This window comes from Triturus cristatus, chromosome 3_2, assembly GCF_964204655.1.
Source record: "Triturus cristatus chromosome 3_2, aTriCri1.1, whole genome shotgun sequence".
Classification (NCBI taxonomy): domain Eukaryota; kingdom Metazoa; phylum Chordata; class Amphibia; order Caudata; family Salamandridae; genus Triturus; species Triturus cristatus.
Window position 1 is genome coordinate 665,207,751 of NC_140584.1, and position 25,700 is coordinate 665,233,450.

The following is a 25,700-nucleotide window of genomic DNA, read 5'->3' on the forward strand; positions in this document are numbered from 1 at the left end:
CACACTTCTCACTTGAAGGCCCTCACCTGCATTCACCCACCGGCAACTATGGAATAAAGATCTCCATTAAAAGGCGCCATTGGGGTCGCCGATCGGGGATTGCAGCGCCGCCCCGATTCGGAGCAGACCCGATGATGACACTTTACATCTGGGCCACATGCTGACGACATATGACAGCTAGTCTGCCGGGTGTGTGAGGGTCTTTTTCCTAAAGGAGGATTTTCCTCCTGACCTCAGGGACTCATTTATCTCTTTTTTCACCAATAATTCTCTTTAGGAACAGCATACTTTCTTACTTATTCGAGTACATCTGGGCTATGTATGCTGGACCTGTCATAAACAGCCCCTGTTCCTCCTCTTTTTAAGTACCATGTTTTGCACGGGGTCATCCCGTAGGAACTACATAGGATACCAGAGACATTCATTATTTTGAAGCCTTGGTCCATTTACACTACATAAGGCACTAGATTATCTGTTGGCCTTATATATATATATTTTCTGTTGTGTTATACATTACCTTCCCCTGATTTTGGGTACATTGGCTGCCCCTCTATCTTAGACTAACCTTATACTCAACCATGGATGATTGCCAAGGTTTGAGTTTTGGCGATGACATAGCTGCAGAAATTCTACGAACTCCGTCTCTTCTGGGGCCTGATAACAGTTCCACCTCTGGAGCCCAATCAGACGACCTCATGACCCTTACCACATTGAAACGGGAATGGCTTAAAATCACATTGCATGGAGCGATGATGACAGAATACCTGAGGGCCAATATCGCCCCGAATGGGTTAATTGTAAAAAAATTTCCTCGCCTCTTTCTTGACGATATGATTTTCAAAAAGGAATGGTCCCTGGTGTCATGGAAATGCACCAGGGATTGGTTGATTCTAATAATTAATACGTCCAAGAGACTAGCTGATGCTCTTCTGATCAGAATTCAGAATGCGGAGGGGGCTGTTAAAGTCACCTTAACCACGGCAATTTTCAAAACTAAATTGTCTGAAATCAACAATGAAATAGCGGAGAACAAAGAGTTTTTAATGAAACAGAAGATTACCAAACTACAAAAAGATATAAAAAAGTTTGATAAGGAAAAAGTTTATCCCTACCTTAAGGCGGATTATACATCAACGCTTAACAGCTACTCTTCTGAAGAGGAGTCTAGTGGTTCCAGACGCAACTCCAATACGAGTAGCGATTCCAGTGGGGGCAGCTTCTCTAACAATCGGAATAGACAGAGACAACAGAACTACTCCCACTATCCTATGATCCCGTTCCAGGGACAATACCAGCCAACCCCACCATTCTGGCACTTTCCCAACTTCCAACCGGGTCCCCCTCCGCCCCCTCCCTTCTACCAACAAGGCCCCCCTTTTTTAGGCAGAGGCTGGGGCAGAGGAAGAGGGCGGAGAAGAGGAGACGACAAGAAAGTGCACTGGCAGGATCAACCCTCAACATCCATGGAGACCAGGAGCCAAGCCCAGAACAAGAGACGCTAGTTGTTAACCTCTCTTCCCACACTCTAGATGACACAGAAAGGCGGGTACTTGAGAAGGGTCTGGGCTTCGTACCTACTCCTAAGGTCGATCACTTTAAAGAAATGTGTGAAATTCAGGCCTTTTTTCGCAAAGTACGTCTTAGAGCTTACTTTCAGGATGGACCAGAGGGTCAATGTGAAGACTCTGGCCTCCATAAACCCTCTACCTTTACACCACACAGCGGGATGGTCCCTAACGAGGTGCTGACTTATGAACAAGCCGTTCTTAAAGATTGGAAGCAAGCTAAACCTACTGCGACCTTCCACAATATCACTAACGAGGAAGAAGCAGCACTACGCTCACTTAATGACGACCCCCTTATCACCATAAAACAAGCAGATAAGGGTGGCGCTACGGTAATCATGTCAACCTGTGATTACCGCACTGAGTGTGAACGCCAGTTACGGGATAGGAAATACTATACTCCCATCCAGGAGGACCCCACCAACAGGCTCAAGACCCTGATCGCGAGCATGGTCTTCCATGCCGAAACTCAGGGCTGGATCACGAAAAAAGAGGCTAACTTTCTAGTCATTGGCGAACCAAGAACTCCTTACTTCTATTGTCTCCCCAAAATACATAAGGGCACTAATCCGACCCCAGGGAGACCGATTGTTTCGGGGATTGGTTCCCTGTTGGAACCCCTCTCCCAGTTTGCAGACTACTTTCTCAAACCTCTAGTCCAAAGCACCCCTTCATTCTTAAGAGACACCACCGATGTACTCAGGCTTCTAGAGGACACCCAACATCAGGGAGAGGTTGACTTCCTCATCACCCTCGATGTTGAGGCCCTCTATACGAATATCCCCCAGAGGGCTACCCTTGATGTTATAGAGGATGCACTGAGTAGTCTGGAATGGGTATCACCTACTCCCCGCCCTTTCATTATTGAATGTGCCACTCTAGCTCTTACAGAGAACTTTTTTGAGTTTGAAGGCCAATTATTCCATCAGACACAGGGCACGTCGATGGGGAGTACCTTTGCCCCCAGTGTGGCCTGCCTCTACATGGCAGCATTTGAGGAACGAGCCATCCATAATGAATCGAACCCTTACAGAGCTAATATCCTTTTGTGGAAGAGGTTCATTGACGATATTTTGATCCTTTGGAAGGGTGATCAAGCACACTGCAATGAATTTTGCCAATGGATTAATACCTTAAATCCAGATTTAAAATTCACGAGTACCATCTCTGACCACCAGCTTCCCTTTCTGGACCTCCTGATCATATTAGACGATCATCAAATGAGCACCACACTACATCGCAAACCTACTGACAGAAATAGTCTGCTACATTTCAACAGCTACCACCCTGGGGCGCTCAAACAAAATTTACCCTTTGGTCAATTCCTCCGTATTAGGAGGAATTGTAGCGCTGTTACTGACTTCAAAAAGGAGTCTAAAACCCTCATGACCAATCTTCTCCAGAGGGGGTACCAGAACCGGGACATCCAGAGATCCTACAAACGTGCCCGCAACAATAACAGGGAAGGGTTACTTGAACCAAGAGAGAAAAAAACTGACGACTGCCTCACCTGTGTGATCACCTACACCCCTAACTCTTCACAACTCAAGAAAATCATTAACAAACATTGGGGTATCCTCCACACCGGGGAACTTACAATACCGAACCCCCGTTTTGCCTTCAAACGCACCACCAATTTGAAGGAGAGATTAATACATACCAGACCCAAACCCAAACCACCAGTGAACACCAATCAATCGACTTTATGGAACCTTCCTCCCGTCAGGGGCCACTACCCTTGCGGTAACTGTGTGGTTTGTCCTCAAACTAAAATAACCAAAGACATTGTCTTCCCTAATGGGACCACGTGGGAATGCAGAACGCACACTAACTGCAATACTGCCTACTGCGTTTATCTGATAACCTGCCCGTGTAACTTACCCTACATAGGGATGACGACTAGATCAGTGAAGACGAGAATCATTGAGCATCGGAGTAATTTCCGATGCAAAAAAATGAACACTAGGATGACCAAGCACTTCTGTGAAAATAATCACTCCCCTGACTCTTTCAAGTGGGTAGTTCTCCAGTCCCCTAAAAATGTCACCAAAACCAAACTGTTCACCCTGGAGCAGAGGTGGGTGATGAGACTGTCTTCTAATACCGATGGATTGAACGAGGACATCCCGTGGAGCAGCCTTACAAACATCTGACGTGACAGAACTAGCTGTCTCCAATAGACGTTCTGTACCTGTGTGGGCCCCCCCTCGTTTAAGCATGTGACGCTTAGACACCAGAGCATATTAATACATGTACCTATAGGCATCCTCTGATACACTTAGTTTCCCTAACATGCAAGTTGTCAACAAAATGATCACTTCACATTAGATACCTATAGATATCCTATGATATATGCATGCCAGTTTCCCTCACATTCGAACTGGCTACGTAAAATATGCGAGTTGGCAACACAATGATGACATTACATCATGTGCCAACAACACGCATTTGTCACATATATAGATACCTTTTCGCGGCTCGATCTGTGGAATTACGTCCAGTCCAAGCATTCCAGACTGACACGATTTCACTTGGTTACCACAGCAACCCCAGCTCTAACAACCAATAAGGGCTCCTCACGTAACACTGTTGTCACACGTGACCCCGCGTCATCACTTCCTGTGGTTTACGCGGCGCTTCCTGCCACACGCCCATATCCCTCTCTTTTCCTCTACCGGAAGTAAACCTCGCGCACTAGTCTCTCCGCCAGCACCTCTCTGACGTAGCAATTAGTGCACGGCTCGGATTGGCTGGTCTACGCTAGATAATCCCTTCGGGAGTTCTGAGATTCGTCCCCCGAGTCGGCGTGGATCAAGGGTAGGTGGATAGGCGTCCTGTACTACGGACTTCTGTAAGTATCCCCTCGTGGCACCTGGGTCCTCATCTTATGCGGATTTCCTTATTATATGATCATGCTACTAAACGATCAGCTCTCTATTCCATTTTCTTGCGGCTGCACCTTCTGCCCGCTGGTCGCCGCTCTGTGTATCATTAGGACACTGTACTATCCGGTGTCTGCCTCCAGCGCCAGCTCGTTGGATTTTACAGCCCTGCAGTGAAGGGTGAGTGGTTGAACTAAAATAAACTGTTATCTCTGCCCCGATGCCATCAAACACCTCGCGCATCCGGCGTTCTTAATTTTCTGCCCTAGCACCAGTCACAGTGGGAAGTGGTCAAAAATACATATATTTTTTTAAAATTCTCCCGTTTTTAGTCCACTTCTATAGGGTGTTCACAACTAGTACCACCTTATAGCTGAACACTTGGCAGTAGTGAATTTGCATGACAACTGATTATCGTAGTTGTTAAGAGATAAGATCTATAATGCTTGTCGCAATGTGATTGTTACTTACATGTATGTTTGTGTCCCTGTATATATTTTTCTCTTTCAGGCATTTTTCCTAACCTGCACTAGTCACCACTTATTAGGGTGCTGTATGTGTGGTAAGTGTCAAATTAGCCACTACCACTACCAATGAGTGTGTGAATCACCTGGTCCTGAAGAATTGCGGTTACTTTACTTAAGCAAGAAACATGTTGACCATCTATGACCACAGCGTAATACAGTCAATCTAACTGTAATATTACGCACTCTATTGTTTTTATTGTAAGAGTGGGACCCCAGTCATTTAATAAACACTATTCAGGTTCCCCACTACTTATTTTTAATACACTCCCCTCACCACACACTTCTCACTTGAAGGCCCTCACCTGCATTCACCCACCGGCAACTATGGAATAAAGATCTCCATTAAAAGGCGCCATTGGGGTCGCCGATCGGGGATTGCAGCGCCGCCCCGATTCGGAGCAGACCCGATGATGACACTTTACATCTGGGCCACATGCTGACGACATATGACAGCTAGTCTGCCGGGTGTGTGAGGGTCTTTTTCCTAAAGGAGGATTTTCCTCCTGACCTCAGGGACTCATTTATCTCTTTTTTCACCAATAATTCTCTTTAGGAACAGCATACTTTCTTACTTATTCGACTATTAATGAAGAGGCAGTGATAATGTCATTGGATGCCAAGATAGCATTTGACATAATTGAATCGCCCTTTTCATTCACGGACCTCGAAGCATATGGCTTTGGAGAAAGGTTCCTCTCATGGGTCCGGCTCCTCTATACACAGCCCCTGACTCAAATTACTGTGAATGGGGGACGGTTGTCGATCTTCAAGTTGCAGAGAGGTACGTGGCAGAGCTGCCCACCCTCCCCACTAATCTTTGCATTAGTCCTAGAACCTTTGGCGATCTGGCTTAGGGGAGAGCCACTGGGAAGACAGGATCTCCCTATATGCCAACGATATCCTGCTCTACCCAGCGAAACCTCAGTCCTCGATACACAGAGTATTACATATATTCACCCTTTTCCAAAAATACTAAGGAAATACTATCAATTGGGATAAGTCAATATTGTATATTCTCAATGGTACTGACATCAATGTCAAAGAAAATAACAAGGTCCCCCTGCTGTAAATATAAATTCCCATGGCAGGGCAGATACACAATTGTAGAAAAAGCCCCTAGGCAATTAAAGGTCTATAACGATTAACAGACCAAGAGAACTGCAAACATGAAATAGGGAACTCAAGGTACACTCAAATACATTTAAAAATTCATTTCTTTAATACAAAATACTTTAAAAACATTTTGAAAAATGTGTCATCGGATAACTACTTTACATTAAGCCTGGGCAAAGCACTATGCTACGCTCGCGTAGTTTGCGAAGTTTGAGCTACTTCGCGAATTGCACGTAGCACAGTGCAAACACGCGTAGTGTAGCGTAGCGTAGTGCAGCGCTCATTTTTTGCTTGCTCGCGGTCCTCAACGTCAAGTTGGCGACCGCGAGCAAGCAAAATGACATCCCAGCGAGACTTTTTTCTTGTTCGCGATCAGCAACGTCAAGTTGCTGATCGCGAGCGTGGAAAATAAACCTCCCAGCGAGCTTCTCAACGCGGGGAGGTCAGGTTTCTCATTGCGAGTGGTCATGTATGCTCGCAACCGCTCGCGATGAGAAACTACCAGTCCGCGTTGAGAAAGCTGCCGCTCGAGTAGAGATCTACTCGAGCGGTAGAAAACGACCGCTTGCACTGTGCAAGATGCAGTTTGCACTGATTGCACAGTGCGGACAAGCATCTGGCACTGTGCAATCAGTGCGAACAGCATCTTGCACAGTGCACTACGCAGTTTGCGAAGCTACGCGTAGCTCGTGTAGTGCGAAGTGCACTTCGCGTAGCTACGCGTAGCGCTACTTCACAAACTACGCCCAGGGTTACTTTACATACATGGTGTGGTATCCCCACATGACTCACAAAAATACGCAGTACAGTGGACAAACATAACCATAAACAAAGAAACAATGAAAACAAATTCAATCAATAAATATCTAAGTGTAATTTGGATCAAAGAAAATGTAGAAACAGATGACTAAAGTGGCTGATTGATGGATCTTCTTCTACGCATGCTTCGACGTACACTATGCCTTCATCAGGAAAGCCACAGAACTTCCAGGTGCTTATTTGGAACGAGATCTGCAGGGAAAATATAATTTAGACCCAGCTGAAGAAATAAAAATGGAGAATTCGTGGGCAAGGGTAAACGATGTCTGGGCCCTGGTACTATTTACTATGATGCTATAATATGACTGGAGAGCTGATGACTTGTCTGAATATTAGTATATGTAGGAGAGAGATATAGAAATATAGGCATAAATGGTCCAAAGCTGACCAACTTATCAGTTAGATTCCAAACGGGTGACTTTTTGAGTTTCTCCTGATCGTGCTTTGCAGAAGAAGGACAACGATAGTCCTAAATCTGACCACTGTATATAGAAAGTCGTGCAGTTAGACGAGTGAAGTCTACCGACTTCCGTCTAACGGACATATTAAAGAATGAATTTTTAAATGTATTTGAGACTACACTGAGTTTCTTATATCATGTTTGCAGTTCTCATGGTCTGTTAATCGTTACTGACATCAATCTCCCCAAGGGTTGTGCGGCTAAAATAGTTAATGAGGGGTTTCGATACTTGGGGCTCTATGTCACCACAAACCCCACAATCTTTTAAGATAGGAACCTAGCTCCCCCACTGCGGCGGCTACAAGAGGACTTGCAACACTGGAAGACCCTCCCTCTTACATTGCTTGGCAAGGCTGCCCTACACAACATGATGGCGCTCCCCTGGTTTGTCTATGCTCTGCAGAACACACCATATTTTGTCCCAACTACGTACTTCCAGATGATAGAATCAGAGGTATGTACCCTTCTCTGGATTGGCGGGCCCCTCATATAGCCCTAACCAAACTTACAAAAAGCTGGTATGATGGAAGTATAGCCCTCCCGGCCATCCAACAATACTACTCAGTGTCCCAACTGGTGGCAACCAATCATTGGGTGCACTGGCCTCAAACAGACCCAGACTACAGAATGGACAGACTCAATATGTCCCCGGGAAAGTATTTGAGAGCATTATATGGAGGAAAGAAGAATGCACCGTTATACACACCGACCTCGACTACAGTTACCCTGTGGCACAACACCACAACGGCATTGGGGTGGACAAATAGGATGACAAAGGCTACCCCGCTTCTAGATTCGGAACGCCTGGGACTATTGTCAACGTACCCAGGGTTTGATAAATGGGACCTGATTGGGCTCTCCGGGGTTGGCGATTTATGGGCAAAGGGAAAGATTGTCCCCTTTACCGACCTCCAAAGAGATTACGAGTTGGGTGAAAGAGAAGCATTTAGTTATTTACAAGCTTGCAGTGTCTTACAAAAAGTAATCCCCAGGGGCACTGACCTCCTGGTCTCTTCACCCTTAGAAGATAGGCTCCTAGATGATTATGTGGAGAAAGGAGCGATAACATTGACGTATAAGAAAATATTGAATAACTCCCCTGAAAAACTTGAGAAACTGCACCAAAGATGGGTGGGGGATGTGGGTGACACGGGGGACAAAGAGTGGCAGGAGGTGCTGGCTTCCCCAAGGGAGGTGGCGATACGCTCAAGATTTAAATTGATATAATTACATTTTGTACATAGGGCCCACTATACCAGTACGCCACTGGTCAAAATGGGCTGGCTGGACTCATTATTGTGCCCCAGTGGGTGTGGGCAAATAGGGACATTTATTCACCAACGGTGGGAATGCCCAATTATTAAGGAGTATTGGGAGGAAATAACAACAAGACTGTTAGCACTGTGTGGAGGAAACAAGCGGGTTTCGCTTTGATGGTGACTCCTCAACAAATGGAAGGACCAGACCTTAAGGCGAAAAAGATAATGTGGGTCTCCCTGGGATGTATGATTGCTAAACTTAACATTGCAAGGACATGGAAAGGAATATCTGGACCCTGGGAGACAGACATGGACTGGTGTCTGCAAGCTGAAAGGGCAGTCCATGAAGGGAGAGGGTGCCTGCATTAATGGACCAAGATCTGGGGGGAATTAAATAAAGTCGAGGCATCCTATGTGTACCGGTCACAGACCACCAAATACTAAAGGAGTAATGCTACGGAAATATATCTGTGTCTGTTTGAATAACTTGGCACTATTATTGTTCTTACCTGTCTCAAAGAATTATATACTTGAAATTGTATACATGCACTGCATAATATTAATGTCATAGGTTTCTTTTGTTGCTTATATTTTAATAAAAAGAGTAAAAAAAAAAAAAAAGAATGTGCTGACGGAGGTGAGTAGATTTTGAGATATTTTTCTAAGTTGACCAGACACCCTTGGGGCATCATAAAAAATCAACTATGACTGGTGGAAATCAAAATTTTTATTTACTTTCGTTAATCACTGATTAACAATGATATAGACTTTCAAATTAAACTTGTGGTTTAATACTGAAATTAACCCCAAAAGAAGTCAGAACTTTATATGTATTTCGAGTGAGCACCGCAGAGGCACTTTCCTTCACCAAAATATTCACTCAGGGGCATATTTACAAATACTCAAGCATACGCATAGATACATCAGATTTCTTGCGCCTGCCGCAAATGCCCTAACAACGCCATGGATGCACTGTATTTACAATATAGTGCTCCATGGCTAAAGGATTCATGGATACATAAGAATTGTGATGCATCTTTTGGTGGTAAAGTGATGCATTACTTGAGTTGGTCATAAGACTGGCGCAACTCCAGCAGTGCATCAGAACACAGAGGCGAGTCCCATGTTAAAAGCCCTGTGTCAATCCTTACGCCTGGTTTGAGAAGGTGTAAGGATTTTGACACCATCAAGTCACAGAGTGACGCAGTGAAAAGTTGTAAATTTGACTGCACCAGTTCTAGGTGGCTTTTAACGTGGAAATACCTACTATGCATACATTATACCTGGCACAGGTATAATGTGACACAGGCCTCTACAAACTGACACATTGGACCCAATGTGTCAGTTTGTAAATATGGAACATTATGGAGCACTGATTGCGCTCCCACATGCTGTGGCGGCGCTAGCTCCTTATAAATATGCCAGCTGCGGTCCGTGCAGCTAACAGCGGTGGGGCCCTGGGGCCGGGTAAGGAGGGATTTCGAGGGATGATGCAGAGGGAAAATTTATTATTTATTTAATTTTCCCTTGGCATCGTGCCTCAAAATCCCCCCTTACCTGGCCCCACCGCCTCACCGCTGGTACCTGCACGGACCGCGGTGAAATATGCCCCTCAGAGTCTCTGCTGTAGACTTGAATGGTGAAATATTTCAGCACTCTAGACAGTTCTGAATCTATCCATGGTGCTAAATCCTCATAGGCGAATGTTGGCCAAATGTTTCCTGACTGAGATATTCTGTAGCAATGCAGATTAATTCATAAACTTGTCCGCCAACTGGATTTAAAATCATGTTTTAAAGTTTCATTGAATTAGAACGATTTGGGCTAGACACACTGGAGTATCTCCATTCTTTCTTCTTTTTACTTGACTGTACTGTTAAAGTGTTTATCAAAGAGTAATTACCCATCATTTTCGAAATAAAGAGGAGAGTCGGCTTGAAGTTGATTCCCAGGCCCCAACAATACAGTTTCCCCCAAAGTGGTATATAAGATTAGGCTCCATTCTAATCTTGGCATATTTAAGCTCGATCTTCACACCTGCTACCATGCGCTAGGCATTCATTGCTTCACCAAGGTACCCAGAGTGTCCCGTAGACTTGACTCTCACCCTGTAACTATCATCCTGAGTAGTGGAGTATGCACTTATGCTCGCCTTTGACACTTCTAGATGGTCTCTACAAGTCATGTACATGGGAAAACGCCTAAAGACGTCTGACCCCACAAGGCTTTTGAGTGAGTCTATAATTCGGAGCCCCAATTCTTTAAGTGGGTCTATAACTTCAAACCCCTGGTGCCTGTATCACCCCTCCTTACCTCAATGCTGTGTGTGGTTCTGTACTTATAATTCCACAGAGAGAGAAAGAGAGTAGTATGTATTTCTGAAACCTGCTCATCTCTGCCACTGTTATTACTTAACTTATTGAAAAACAAAGAAAAAGAAAAAGAAGCATAAAAGGTAGTTGTGGAAGGGTGCCCGATTCGCTCCCACCCCGCAGGCCCCCACGGTAACCCTCAGCTGAAGTCTCCAAAAGCCTTACGGAGGTTGCATCAATTGTTATGTCTTAATCCTGGGGTTCTAGAGCCACACACAGCCCCACCCGCACCTTACACTCCATGGGCTGCCAGCGAGCCAGAGAGGTCCTCTGGAGTCTTTGCTGTTGTATGCGCGGTCGCGGCTGATCACTGCGCACCGCACCCAGTAGTCTCGGCCTGCCTCTGGCCCAGCCCTTGAGCGAGACACTTCAATCCTATGGCGGCACCCCCCTCCAATCGCCGCTCCGCATATCGCGATGCCCGTGGGGGAGGAAGACAGGAAGGGGGCTGCAGACCCCTCCAGGCGCCGTATCAGTCGCCCTCGAGCCCACACCACAAGGGCAGCAGGGGTTACTTCTTCTTTCCTCCGTCCCCGGCGGCCGATCCGGCCCCCTCTAGCCGGCGGTGTTTTGTGCCTTCACTGTAAATGCGCCCACAGCCTCCTCCTCGATGTGTCAGGCCACAGCGTCCATCACCGGGAGGGGGGGCTCAAGGCCGTTCTCCGAGTCCCCCATAAATCTTCCACAATCCTCCGAGGTTGGGGGAGGTCACGCCGCCGTCCACAAGCCCCTCAGTGGCAGGCCTCCACACCCGACACCCCGGTCTCACCGGGCGAAGGCCCCGACCCGCCTATGCGGATATCTCCAGGCTACAACCTTCAATCTCGCCCAGGGAAACCTCGTCGGGCACCGCTCGTGTTCCGGTTATGGATTCAGCATTTAACAGCCGGATATGTGTGTTGGATCTATGGGGTAGGACGGGAGGGTCTCGGAGCTGCTCTAACTAGCGGCCATGTTGGTACGCCGCGAGACCACGCCCAGATCTTCCCTTTCTTTTCAAAATCTAGGGCCATAGCAGCATGAGTCCTGCCAGCTGTATATATTTCCTCTTTCTCAACCCATTGAGGGATCTGAGGTTTCTTTTTCTAAAGCCTTTCTTTGGAAGTCCTGTCTCCTTTCCTCTACTAAACTCAATTTGTGTAATAAACATGTTAGATTATTTTTATATGCTTCTGCTATATCTATTGTCTTCATAGTCAAGAAATATTCACCCATAAACTGTGCATCTTTCGTACTAAGAACTAGATTCATATTCTTGCGCATAGGAACCTCTGAAAATATCACATCTACGTTTGAGTAATAATACTATAATTTCCCTGTTCTATAAAATAAACTAGCTAAAATACTACATGAAATACCATATGTAAATGGTAAATGGTGATAAGTCACACCTTCTGCTACTGATGCTGTTAATTTCATACATACATAACAATCACTAATCTCCATGGTGTCTACGTACTGAACTAATAGCTTTGTGAATACATTTAAAGCAGTGTCATTATTTATGACAGTGTGATGTAAATCTAACTCATCTGGTGCTTCTAAGTCTACTCTGTTTCATTTTATGTTAGCCACTCTTTCTTTAGTATCTGTGTTATTTTTCTTTTCTGTCACCACTAAACAAGGAATTGCTACAGTTCATACTAACCAGAATATAAGTACTAACACTAACACTGAAAGGGCACAATTTTTTCTTTCACAACAGAAGAGTGTGTAATCTGGCATACCTAGAGCTGGGGCTTCACACAAAGAATTTCGTAATTTTACAAAAGCTTCCATGCTTACATCATCCCAAACTACCGGGTCCTTTGCCCTTTTACGTGTCATCTGTATTAGGGGTTTAGCTAACAAGGAAAACCCTACAATCCACTGTCTACAATACCCCCTTACACCAAGAAACATTCTGATTTCTCTCTGGGTTTGTGGTAACTGCATTTGCTTGATTATTTTTATCCTTTCAGGGGTCAGTTTTCTCACTTCTCTTTCTATTTGGTGTCCCAAATATCTGACTCCAGTTCGACAAAATTGAAATTTCTCTGGAGACACTTTCTGTCCCCCATCAGCCAAATGTTTTAACAAGGCAATTGATTCAGTAACACAATCATCTCGCGACTTTGAAGCTATTAACAAGTCGTCGATATATTGGACCAGAACTGAACTTCTGGGCATCACTAGTGTTTCTAGACACTTTTTCAAAATTTGACTTTCTGTATACCCTTGAGGAACTCGATTCCGTACTAAAATACGGTCCTCAAACTTAAATGAAAAGAGATACTGGCTATCTGGGTGTAAAGGAATAGAAAAGAATGCTTGGCATAAATCAATTACAGTAAACCACCCTGCATTCCATGGTATTTGATATAAAATCACTGCTGGATTTGGTACTATTGGGCAACAAGGCACAACAATCTTATTAATTTTTTGTAAATCTTGCACTATCCGGTATTTTCCGCTAGGCTTTTTAATGCCAATTTTAGGTGAATTACAAGGACTGCTCATTATTTCTTTTAAAATGCCTTGCTTAATCATTCAATCACTTTCTGCGGCAACACCTGCTTTAACTTCGGGGCTCATTTTGTATTGCCTAGCATTTGGATAAACTGCACTTTCCTTTACAGCCACCTTTACTGGGTCTACATTTGCCATTAACCCTTCTTCTTTTCCCGTGAAATCCCACACCTCTGGATTCACAGTCATTTTTAATTCATCTGGTAAATCATCCTTTGTCATTATTGAATACATCTCGTCTACTTCTGGGCCTTGTTTTGCCAGCATTATTTTATAGACACCGTCTTCATCAGGGGTCGGAATCGCAACACCATCCGGTGTGCAGAAAACTGTGCAATTCATTTTACACAACAAATCTCTCCCTAGCAAATTCACTGGACTATAGTCGCACACTACGAACTTGTGCATTTCTCTGAAACTGCCAATGCGCCCGTCCATGGGTTCTGTGATTGGGTTCTAATCTGTTTATTTGAAACGCCTACTATTTGGTTGGCTTCTCCCGAGAGGAGTAGGTTTGGAATGTCTGCTGTTCTCACAGTAGAACGGGTAGCACCAGTGTCAAACAAAAAGGTAATATCTTTTCCTTCTACCTTCCCATCAATACGTGGACCTGACTGATCTACCGGTAAGGATGCGCCAAGTACGCACTCCTCTTTCTCCCTCCTCAGGCACCGTCATTGATCATCTCCATGAAGGCAACTGTTCTGCAAAAGAAATTGTGAAGTCACAACATTTTTCTTACCACTTTCTCCTGGAAATCCGGTGTCCACACTGTACTTTGCTCTGTTCACAAAATTTTGCATTGGGGCAGGTGGCAACTGACTCTGTTGATTAACAACCTGCTGCGGTGGACTCATTATCACCTCATTCTGCGTCTGTGGATTTAAATTTTTATTTGGGCCATTATTATTCTGAATAGTTTCACACTTGTCTTTCCAATGCCCCAATTTTCCGCACCCATGACAAGGAAACTTCTTCTTTGCTTCCTCTCTACTGATCCGTCCTCTTGGTTTTCCCCCATTATTTTCAGTCTGACCCTGTCCTTTCGCTTGATCATTCTGACTATTTAATTTTAGCTCTTGATGTTCTGCCAATTTCACCTGTGCCCACATTACTTTTTCTTCCAACTTTTTGCGCCTAATCTCAATATCGTCTCCAAAATACTCTTCATATTTCAAAATCTCGTCAACAGGTTTTCCCTGCCAGCATAACATGTGTTGTTGAATCATTTGGGAGATCTCTGGCCTTAAACCAGACATAAACCAATACACAAAATGACCCATACTCTTATCTGCAATGTTCACAAATCCGCTATACTGCTTGAATACCTGTAACAGCTGTTCATAATAAGCATGTACTGACTAATTTATGTCTTGCGTTGTTCTATCTAACTTTATCCAATCTTTTGGTGGAATTTTCCCTTTCAGGAAAGTGATCACCTGGTGATATTTCTTCATTACCTCCTCTGAGGGGGCTCCCGTTTTTTTATCTCTTGGGTACTCATCACTAGGCCAATCAACTATGATTTTACATTCTGTCCATAAATCAGCAGGCACCACTATGTCAAATAGACCATCCAAATCGTTCAACAAAACCTTAGAAACCTTCACAAACCTTTCAACCTGCCTGTACCATTCAACTGGTTTTTCTCGTAACTTTGGAAAATCATTAGTAAATGACAAAATATATAGTATATGTAAATATCCCCCTCCTGGAACTTCTCTCATTGGGCACAGTCTCTCTGCCTTTCCTGATTCTTTTAACAAAAATTCAGATGTTGTTTGTCTTGCCTGTGCTTCTTCCTTTTTCCTCATCCATCTAGCTTTCCATTTGTCCAAGTCTCCCCATTTTTGTAAGATGGTCATTAACTCCTTAATCTGTAATTTTCTTCCGGACACATTCATATTTTCTAAATCTTTATCAGTAAATTCTGCTCTATGTGGTTTCCGTAATACTTTAGATCTCCCTATCTCAATTCCCATTTCAGAGGCAAGGTCTGTCAATTTCTCATGAAATAAATTTGTATTTATAGTGCAGCTTCTACAAATGAACAATAACTCTTCTTCACTGTAAGTGTTTAGCCTATCTAGTCCCACGTTTCCAGCTATCATTTCTTCCAATTCCACTTTTAATTTGTAAATATCTAAAAATGTTGGCTGTGGGTTCGGTTTGTCTATTACCTGTGCCCATCTCTCTAATTCTTCTGGGGACACTATTGTGCACTTTCAGTTCCTGTGGATATCTCTAATCTTATTTCTTTTGAACAACTAGGTGTAACTCTTCTCGGGGTGTCATTTATCTGTCCTCATATCGGCAAATCCATTAATGAAATTACCGCATTGCATTCACTGGCTTGATCCTCAATTATTATATTTTCTTTTCTAGGTTCAATTGTGGGAGTTGTCATAACTGATGGTTTGGGACAATTAGCCTTATCCCCATACAATGGAACATCAGGACATATAGTCACTGGTATAGTCAATGCTTCAGGGTGTGTATTCAATTGGGTTATTTTCTGTATTATTTCTTCTCTATTTTTATTTATTGCTTCTCTTTCCTTCTCCTGGAGTACCCTTCCATTCACTGAATCACGTATAACTTGTGGAACCAAAGGTGTTTCCAAAACAGGGGCACTTGGGGTAGTTCTACTCGGTCGTTTCTGATATGGTGGTGGGTTTTCGTAAGGATGTCTTCCATAAACTCATCTTCTGATTCCCCACAACCTGTCATTGTTAAATGTTTTTTTTTCCCTGTACATTTCCCTCCTGACTAGGGGTGGGCGGAATTTGCGAAATTGCCTTACGCAAAATTTTGTGAAACGGCAAAAAATCTCAGCGAACACGCGAAATTTTGCGTGCTCGCGGAGATTTGGGGCTGATTAATGCATTACTGAATTTGACCTTCAACTCGGGCACCTGCTTTATTTATATCTGTAAGTGCTTCCTGTTGAGGTTTAATTTTTGTGACAGGAGCATCGTGCCAGAAGGAATCCTGCCCTGCATATTTATCCAAGAAGATGCCACCGTTTTGTGCAATACCTCTACTCAACTGGAGTACTTTCTACTGGCTAATCAGTTAGTGCTACCTCGGTGGGTAAATGTATATTGCTTTTCCTACACTACAGCTGCGTAAAGGGCCAGAAGAGTTGTCTCCAGCGACCATGTGTGTCTTTTTTGCCACCGTGCCGATGGGCGCCGGGGTCCCTCGAGTGAGCTGTTCATCATAGTGGGGAAAGGGTGGGAAGACGTTGCACACCGCTGGTGTGTGGGCTGGGGCCAAACGGGCGGGGCTTCTATGCAGATCACATGCCTCTTGTTTATAAAGGGTCAGAGACCGACCAGAGCTGCAGATGAGGCGACAGAATCTCCTGGTGTCAGGAACTACACGGGGATTGCGCTCGAGAAACTCATGGATGCACAGACCTCCATCAAGGATTTCAGCAAATTGTTGATGGTAGATATGGGGAGAAAGCACACCTGCCTAGCCTCCACCGTGCTCACGAATCTTTTGTGCCGATTAATGCGTTACTGAATTTGACCTTCAACTCGGGCACCTGCTTTATTTATATCTGTAAGCGATTCCTGTTGAGGTTTAATGACAGGAGCATCGTGCCAGAATTAATCCTGCCCTGCATATTTCCTTTCTACAGCGGATCGCGAAAGTTTCGACATTTCGCAATTTCCGCGAGCGGAACGGAAATTGTCGCCCACCCTTACTCCTGACTGTTCCTCAGCTATTAATACAGGATACAATCCTTCTGTAATCATTGCTTGTCTCCACTGTTTCATCTGACTTTCTTGTGACTCACGCATCTGTTTAGGGTAAAATCGTCTATAACTTATACTACTTCTAGATCTGTCACGCTCAAATGCCTCAGTTTCCCATTCTTCTAATGCCTCATACTGTGTTCATCTAGCTATGGGCCCTAATTCATTCAGCCGCATTCTCAAATTATGATGGATTCTCCCATGGAATGTACCATTTTCTGGGAAAGCTAACACTCCACCATTTTTTAGTGTATTCTATCCAATTTTCTAACCACACACAGGTATTTGTAGTCTCTCTCCATCATCATAAATGAGGCAGGTGTCTTTGGTGGTGGGATAAGAATTCTCTCTCTAGTGTTAATGGGTTAATCTTTCTTGAAGTAATTTTTAATAATTATTCTCTTTTCTCTGTACATTTTAGGTGATGATCTTTTTATATATTCGTCTCTTGCAAATCCTAAATATCACCTGTCTGGGCGGTTCCCTATTAATGTTGGATCGTATTTCCACATACAAACTCCACTGTCCAATACTACTACGGCTTCTATTTTTGACAACGAATTAGACTCTTGCTTACATTTGGGGTTTTACCAATCCCATCGCGACTTCTATTCTTACATCCTATCGAGCTCAAGCTTTCAAAATTTGTTTAGCCAATACTAGCACGGCCTTTCTGTGACGTCAGTATCACTCCTCACCACTGACCCCTCTTTTACAAATTTGCGACAGTCATGCGCCCGCTGTTTCAATCAATCCCAGCGCGGCCCTCGGTGACCTCAATGCAACTCCGGCAACTGACCCTCCCTTCACAAGGTAACACGAAAACTTATTTTCTTACAACTTTGCATTCAAATTTTCATTAATAATGACGTAAAAACATTCACTACTCTGTCTGTTCGACTAAAACCAAAGGATAGTTAATTTCTTTTACTGCAAGTAAGACCTTCCGCTTACTTTTCATATACTTCAAGTAAAACCTTCCGCTTACCCTTCACTCAAGCGCAGACGAACCTGTTACTCCTTCGGTGTTACCCTTTCTAGGTGATATAAGACCAAAGTTTCACCAGCAAACTCTTTTGCTATCAATCACTCTCACTTTTATACGAAAATAGTCCCGAATTTACCACTCCTAGCCCTGCGTAGCTTCTCAGTGCTATTCCAACAGACGAGTAACCTCACTGCAGTGTGGCTTCCATTTACCACCCGCTATTAACTTCCCGGGAATTTCCAGACAACGTAAAACATAACACAAACGGGTTTGTTAATACATAAATCAATGATTGATAATCAACAAAGTAGTCAAGAATACCCATAGCTCTGCTACCAGAAAACTGATCCAGCAGGTTACCAACCTCAGGTACTCAAACACCATTTACTCACCTGGGCCCATAACACACATTCACATTGGCTAGTAATTCCGCTGAGGGGCAATTTTTCATAAATGCCTTTTTATGAGATTAGTTATCTGTCAGATTTGAATTAATCTTTCACTGATCAAAAAGTTATTTCCTCTGGTCAATGGACCTATTAGTTGGAACTAGTTGATGGTAAAATGACATAGAATTTATATTTCTTATTATTTTTTAAATAACTACAGACACAGGAGAAGTTTTAAATGTTAATCTAGTTAATTCACGTGAGCCAAAAACAAGAATGAAGTATGAACTCAGTTTCTCCAAGGAGGAAAAGTCAATTAATAACTCATCAGTCACCTATATTAGAATGACGTATCACAATGACAGTACTTCAGAAAGGAGAGGATAGAGAGAGCAGTGCATTGACATACTACACAGAAGTATATTTACCTAGGATGGTGTGGAAACCAACCCCTTGGCCAAGGAGTTGGAAGGATTCCCTTGGAAAGAGCAGGTGACAAAGTCTTCAGGACAGGTTTCAGGACAGGATTCAGGACAAGATTAATGACCTCTTCTTGATCCGACACCTGCGTCGCACCCTTCTCTAACACTATCCTTCCTCCTCGATTTTCTTCTAATTCCTTACCTTATTCCCCTCCTCGATTCTTCCGCGAAGTTCTTCTAATTAATTAGCTCAAATTCTAAGTCTGCTAATCGATTCTTCTTCAGCATTTGTTCAGCTCTCAGACAGCATCCCGGTCTCTCAGCATCTCAGCATTGCTTCATGTGTTCTAACTAACTAAACTACTTCAATTATACCTTTCATTACTCATGTACCACCCATTAATGTTTCAACTTTATGAAACTCCTAATTCTGTTTGTTCAGGTAAAGTGGGGATGATCATCACACCATGCTAAGTTTTAATAATTTTCTATGGTTCTTTGTTTAATGTTCCCGCCCATTAATTCTTATTCCCAAGCTTTATTTCCCACCCGTAGTCACATCTTTATCAGATAAATGTATACATTTGATTGTTCGTTTCCATTCAGCTTTCAGGATGTCCATCAGGTTCCCAGGCCATGTAGCAATGATGGCCTTGGATGGGTTTCAAGTACTACATCACGGCTTCTAGCTTGTTGTTACTGCGCCTGCGCCTGCGTAGAGGTCACGTGGGGTACAGGCTTCAGACTCGCTCTTAAGGCCCAAATACGAACTACTAGAGAGGTCAAAAAGAAACACATTAATTACAAAATAAAATGATTTCACTGTATACCACCCATCTCTACTATAATCCCTTTTACTTATAAAAGCTCTCCCTGCATTAGCATTTAGTTTAGTTTCAGCAAAGCAGATGCTTAGCATGTGAGCTTTCAAGCGGCCATTTTTAGAGCAACTGTGCAGGTGCAGAAATTTCCCTACAAGCGAAAGAACGTCATTTTGCGTAGATGCAGTTGACGCATGCGCAATACAGTTTCCCGCGTTAGCAGCCATTTTAAGTTTCACTCAGGTTACTTGTTAGTAAAACACGTAAGCAAGCTTCATCTTGCTAAAATGAGTAATGAGGTGCATATTAATTTACACAAGACTATATTAATACAGTGTTACCGGTTATATGAGAGGATTGCATCCGGGCAAGTCTCTTTCATACGAGTCCTTGCTCCATCAGTAGCTACCTGGAAATTCTAGTAAACATTGATTAAGAAATGCTCAGTTCACAGAGTATGAGGAGGAGATAGGGAATTAATGTGCATGCTATAAGTAATCAACAGGTCTGGCTTGTTCCCAGCTAGGTGTGTGGGACCCAACAACAGGAAAGGGAAGAACAAGACTCTATGAGGTTACTGACAGCAGGGTGGGAAGACTGTTCTGCTGTCAGTGGAAAGAACAAGCCCCCTCTCCCAGACTCAAAAGAGGCTAAGAAAGACCATTGATGTCCTACGGGACCAGATTTCTCCTCAGTTCCATCTCAGGAGGATGCTTTAGCATAGGGCAAGCTTTCCCTGCACTTTAATCCTTGTACCTAGGTAACCACTGATGCATGGATACTTATCTCCACTGTAAAGAAATATTAAGCAATACAGCTTCCTTGGTACCACAATGCAGTATGGATTCCCTGCCATTTATGTGTGGTATTTGTCTCTATAGAGAACCTTAAGGGGAGAAAGATGAGTCCAGCAGGGCCTGATACTCACCACAATTGATTTTGGATTTTCAGGGTACTATCAGAAATTCTCCTTGGTGTCATCTTAAGCTATTTTTAACTCCTGGGGCAGCGTAATGGATTGTGAACTGGCGGAGCAACCGGCATGAGCGTTCGCTGTGTGCACCCCGGGCACTATGGTATTACAGAAGGGGCTGCAAATACTTGTCCGGGCCCTTCTGTGTGAAGTGAAGGGGTTGCACTTGACCCCGGTGGTAGAGCATATGTAGGATGGACCCCATTACACCACTGGCAGAATACCTAAACCACCACCGCGGGGGCCAAATAGCCCCTACCCACCCTGTGGCTACCTAAATGGGGTCTGTCAAACGTTGTATATGTTGAGCGGAGTGTACCACTGGGAACCATGCATCTTAGTTTCAGCAGCGAGCCAGAGTAAAGCTTGTAACTGGATAAGATAAGCAGTTGGCAGTGGCCCAGATACGGGCCGAATTAATGGGCCTTCTAATACCCACATGCCCTTCAGAACAAAGTATCTGTGCCACGTCAGACAGATGGGGTGGCGCAGTGGACGGACACAATCGCCTACACTCTGACCCGTGCACCATGACAGCTGGGAAGCCCCGTCGCTGAGCGTGAAGGTAATTCCATCTCCGCTTTCTGCGGGCGGAAAGACAACCCGATATTGCCTCCTTTTGTCCACGAGACCGCGCAAACCCTTCCCGGTAGAAAGGAAGCCTCACTCGTGGGGTTACGCCATCTATTATTCAACAGTGCCAAACAGTGCCATTTGAGATAATATTTGTACTGGACGGGTCAATGACATCCTGTCTGTATTATTAGACTTCATAACACGCTTCTGTGGCTCAACGCAATGCCTGCCATCCACGAAGGATGCAGTTAACACAGCCTGGGGCCTAGTACCTAAACTGTCCAGGTGGGCCTAATTTACAAGGAGGTGCTATATAGCGCTAATTACATTAGGAAAATGTGTGGTCGTTTGTTTTTTCACAGGAGCCCATGTTTTTTGCGGAAGCATAAAAAAAATAATTTGTCATATTTTGTCACGTCGGGAAAGGAGCAAAGTAGTACATCCTCACAGTGATTAATGGGGTACACAACTAGCTCCTCGGTTCAGATCCACTCCCTCAGGGCACTACGTCTGATTGGACCATGGACCTCTTGGTGTAATGGTAAAGACCCTCATCCGAATGGCCCCGTTGGAATTCTGAGATTTGTGGTGATTCCATCAATTTTATATATTTAATTTACCCAGAGAATCCACGTACTAAAAGCAGGTAGACTATCTGGGTGAAATTCTGGTAGGAAACGAAGAATAATCAGTTGGATCAGGACCAGAATTTCCAATTACCCTGGTAATTCCTAATTTTGGAGGGGACCCTCACTGTCCCATCCCTTGTACCCCATTATCAGTAAGTTTGGGGGAGCCGGATCAACAGGGGAAACATCTTTCACCGTGCTTGCATAACAACAAAATGCCTTTACCGGGCACTGCTTTTATTATGCATGTTTTACCATACATTTGCCTTTACAACTATATATATATTTTACCTAGTGGCTGTCGCCAGTAGGCAGTTATAGTTATATCATCTGTTCAATAGTAAAAGCTATTTTTGTGTTGCTGATAACATTGGCCCCGTCTGACAAATCTCCAGGAAACTTTCCAAAAAGGTGCTGTTTTTTAACTAGTTTGTGCATAGAAAGTTTCAAGGTGATCCATCAATCGGGCTCTGAGAAAAAGGGAAAGGAGGGTCTCAACATCCCCATGCACTTTCCAGAGACCTCTTTAGGAAGAGCTCAGCAAAGACTGCTGAACAGAATTAAACCAAATTTGGCAGGAAGCTAGACCTTGGTCTGTAGATTGTACTTTTTGTGATTTGCTGTAAATCCATTCAGTAGTTTTTTTTTTAATTAAGGTTTAAACATATTTGTATATCTATACAGTTGGGTCCCCAAGAGACTCTTGCGGGAGTTCCAGTTAAAAACTGAGCATTCTGAGTGGACCAGGAAGTTTTATTTAACTTGGACCAATTCCTACAGGGGCGAAATCTCTGATTGGCTGCAAGTCATATCAGAAAAATGTTGCTGGCAGCCTTTATAGAACTCAAGGACATAGTCACCAGTCCTAAAGTTAAAAAAAATAAAGTTATGTAAGCTAGCAGTGTAGGGTAGGAAGCCCACCCCCGGGGCCAAAAAGTGCAGAAAAGGGAAGGGGGCTGCGGAACAGATCCCCCCCAGCCATTATAGGTCCTGGGGAGCCCACTCCTAGGGTCGTAATTCCTCTGAAAGGGTAGAAGGGATGTGCGGCCCCTCTCCCTGTACCTTCTGTAGCCCCAGGGACCCCATCCTCCCTCACTTGCTGTGTACCACCCCTGGTACACAGCAGTTTCCCTGACTACACCAGCGGGGACAGGGAATCTTGTTTTTCTTACGACTGGCAGGAGTGTTTTTGAATCTCCCCCCACATGAGAGCAAACACAAACTCTACTCCCAGCAGGCGGGAGCTTTGAAAATGCTGCTGCCGACTGGGAGCAGACTTTTGATCTGTATTTCTTCCCGTACTTTTGTGGCCAGGGAAATAAATCAAGAGATTGCTCACAACAAGAGGTATTGGCATAAGTAGCTGCTCCTTGCAGGTGGGAGCAATGGAGGCTCCTGCATAATGTGGGGAGCTAGATGGGGCCTTGCGGCCCTTAACTTTGAGCATGGTGGGTGCCCTGCATGGGCACCAGGGCACCAACCTAGGGATGGGGCTCCTGGGACTGGAAACAGCTCGGTAAGGGGGACCACGCAGTACCCCTCCCCTTTAAGTTAAGTAGCAGGGAGGGGTCCCGAAAGCCTTTTGAAGGCTCGAGGACGGGGGCCACAAGGCCCCCCTCCTCTTTGACTTACATAGTGGCCCTGGAGACAGGGTTCCCAGGGACTTTTAAAGGCTTGGGAAGGGGGCTGCCTGGCCCCCTTCCTTTAAAAAAAGACAGCCTTGGGGAATTGGGTCCACAGGGCCTAATAGGGCTCTGGGGGGTCATGTGCCTCCCTCCTCTTAAATAAAAAAAGGTCCTGAGAGATGGGGTCACTAGGGCCTAATGAGGTTTTGGGAGGTGTGCCACATGGTGCCCCTCCTCTTTAAGAAAAAAGTCCTGGGGAATGGGCCCCAGGGCCTAACGAGGCTCAAGTCGGGGGTTCACATTTCTCCCTCACCTTTTTAGGTCTCGCTTTGGCAGCGCATGCGCTGCATGTGCTGTCTCAGCGAGACAAAAAGTAATCTGTATGTTGGGTGAAACTCCGTGTAATTTGTCATACAGCTTGCGATTCGTTTAACTGTGGCATTGCTGTTCTTATCTTGCTTTCTGTTGGCTGTTGATCCGATATGTAACTTCCATGTAGTCAGGAAGCAGCATCGACCAACTACAGTAAACTTGCACTGCAGGGAGGTATCTTTCAATGTAAGCACTGCTTAATTGTTTTTGAGTCTCGCATAGACAATCACGATTTCACTCCCCTGCTCATCTCTACCCCTTTCCGCTCCTCAAGCATGAAAATGCAGGCAGGCTTTAAAGCTGCTGCTGCGATGGCCATTAACCCCTGGGATCCCAGAAGACTCCGTATTTTGTAATCATTTCATACCCCCTAGCTTACACTATCCCACCTAAAGCCCTGCAATGCAGTGCACAATGTCTCCATCCTGACTAGAACTCATTGGAGAATACCAGCCAGTGGTCTGTATGAGGTTTCCTACCAACAGAAGCCATGCGTTTAACAAACACATGTGTCCTTCATTTCAAACCTTTTGTCTGTTGCACTGTCTTTCAACAAACCAACGAAGAGCAACCTCCGTGATAAATGGTTTTTGCCTGTTTGGCAGTTGCACGGGCACAATTCCTCCTTTTGCCTCTGGCAAACTTTCTTAGGGGATATGGCCTCGATTTTATGTGAAACGTCACTGCCAAGGTTTAATTGGACAAACATCCTTAGTCACAGCAGCTGTAAGCAGATTTTTAATACGTTATTTGTTACGCTGTGCTTCATACTGAAGTCTGGGGCAGACACCCAGTCGGAACTTCAAACATATTTTTTTGTGCTTTTGAAATGGCAAGAATTCTTGGAAAAAGGAAACCAGTGTTTCAAGAACTGGCAAAGCACTGCCCCAGTGGGGAGTGAGTGCATTGTCTGTCTATTCACAGTCTGTCCCCGCACATCAGGACGTCAGGGGTTCTTCTATATCAGGTCCGAGAAGCGCAACTGACCTGAATATATCTGCTCATAGCACGTATATACAAATTGTTCAGCCCAAAGCGCTAAAGAAGTCACCACACTCTTGCCCGACCAGTTTCTCCATTATTTGATTTTTCCACTGTGAGTCCAGAAAGTGTATATTGGTTTTCTCTTCATTAATATCATTAATATCAAACGAAAATGGCTAGGAATCCCTTCCTGTACTGCCCACTTGCCGCTGTTTTATTTGTTGTAATGTTGTAAAAAAATGTGCGTGCACACACGTGAGAGAGAAAAAGTTCGGAAGCTGATCCTGTGACGAAAACTTGCTGTAGTGTTTGTTTGCTAATGGGGGAGATGGGGCGGCCAATCAGATGATAGTCCAGGCTTCGCTACTTATTCTTTTAGCCTCCCTAATGTAAATCTCTCCGGTGTTGCTCTCTGTCGCCTGGTTCTCTTCCTGTGGTGCTTGTCCTTGTTCTTTGCTCAACTGCCTACATACACCCTCCTCCATGTTGCTTTCAGGTTAATCTCCATACCCTTCTTCGTGTTGCTTTTAGGTTAAATCTCACTCTTACTCCCCTCCACCATCAGCTGCCTCCACCCCCCCATTGATTCAGCAACACAGCATTGCTGTTGGAAACAAATGTTGTAAATAGTCAAAAGAAATGTTGGTCT